The sequence below is a fragment of the Octopus bimaculoides genome, chromosome 22 (genome assembly GCF_001194135.2).
Source record: "Octopus bimaculoides isolate UCB-OBI-ISO-001 chromosome 22, ASM119413v2, whole genome shotgun sequence".
Taxonomy (NCBI): Eukaryota; Metazoa; Mollusca; class Cephalopoda; order Octopoda; family Octopodidae; genus Octopus; species Octopus bimaculoides.
Genome location: NC_069002.1, coordinates 13,361,678 through 13,362,719, shown reverse-complemented (window position 1 = coordinate 13,362,719; position 1,042 = coordinate 13,361,678). Strand labels below are relative to the sequence as shown.

General features: G+C 38.9%; 1 protein-coding gene across 1 annotated transcript in view; it reads right to left on the bottom strand.

Annotated features, from left to right (window-relative positions):
- LOC106878023 (dual specificity protein kinase splA) overlaps positions 1 to 1,042 on the bottom strand; it is an 89,412-nt gene that overhangs the window by 10,840 nt on the left and 77,530 nt on the right. The window lies entirely within an intron of this gene.

Below are 1,042 nucleotides of genomic sequence, written 5' to 3'. Positions count from 1 at the left end.
CTACTATAGCCTCAGGCCGACCAAAGCCTTGTGAGTGGATTTGGTAGACGGAAACTGAAAGAAGCCCGTCGTATATATATATATATATATATATATATATATGTATGTGTTTGTCCCCACAGCATTGCTTGACAACCGATGCTGTTGTTTTTATGTCCCCGTCACTTAGCGGTTCGGCAAAATAGACCGATAGAATAAGTACTAGGCTTACAAAGAATAAGTCCTGGGGTCGATTTGCTCGACTAAAGGTGATGCTCCAGCATGGCCACAGTCAAATGACTGAAACAAATAAAAGAGTAAGTAAAAAAATAAATAAATAGCAGGTGGAGGAGTCAGGTGTACTGATGGTGAATTTCAGGAAGCACGAAAGTTTTTAAGGATGTAGTGTGCCAACAGCTAACAACTGATGCAAGTAGTTTATTCCATGCTTCAGCAATTCTGAGTGTGGAAAGCGTTCCCGAAAGTCAAGGGTGCTGTGTTGTTGTTTTTTTGATTTTGTAAGCATGTCTGCGATTGTTAGAAATACAGAATTCAAAAAGGTGCCCAAAACTGTTGTTGGAAAGATGGCGGATAATTTTATGAATGTTTGACATAATTGAGTTTTATTCCATAAACACCCAAATCCTCCTCATCATCACCACCAAACACCAACATTATCAATGCTTTGACCCTTTCCTTACCATAATTCTGTGAAAATACACTGCCTTTTGTTTTAAGTTTCAAAATAATGAAGAATTGATAAAAATAACTTTGTCATTTTTAATCTGATGTTTGGAACATGAATTGACATGAAATTTTGATGTGAGATTTTAATTTAGATCACTTTGAAACAGGAAGTTTGTATCATAGAACCAGGAATGGTCTGAGGCAGGTTGGTAGAGACCCCTTTTGGTCATGAATGACCATGTGATTGCACCCAGAAAGTTTCACCCCAAGGCACAAGTCTGGGCAAGGTTGTTTATGGAAGACCAGCAGTCACCCATGCATACCATCCTCTCCTCTCCATACCACTGATGTTATCCAAGGGAAAGACATAGGTCGA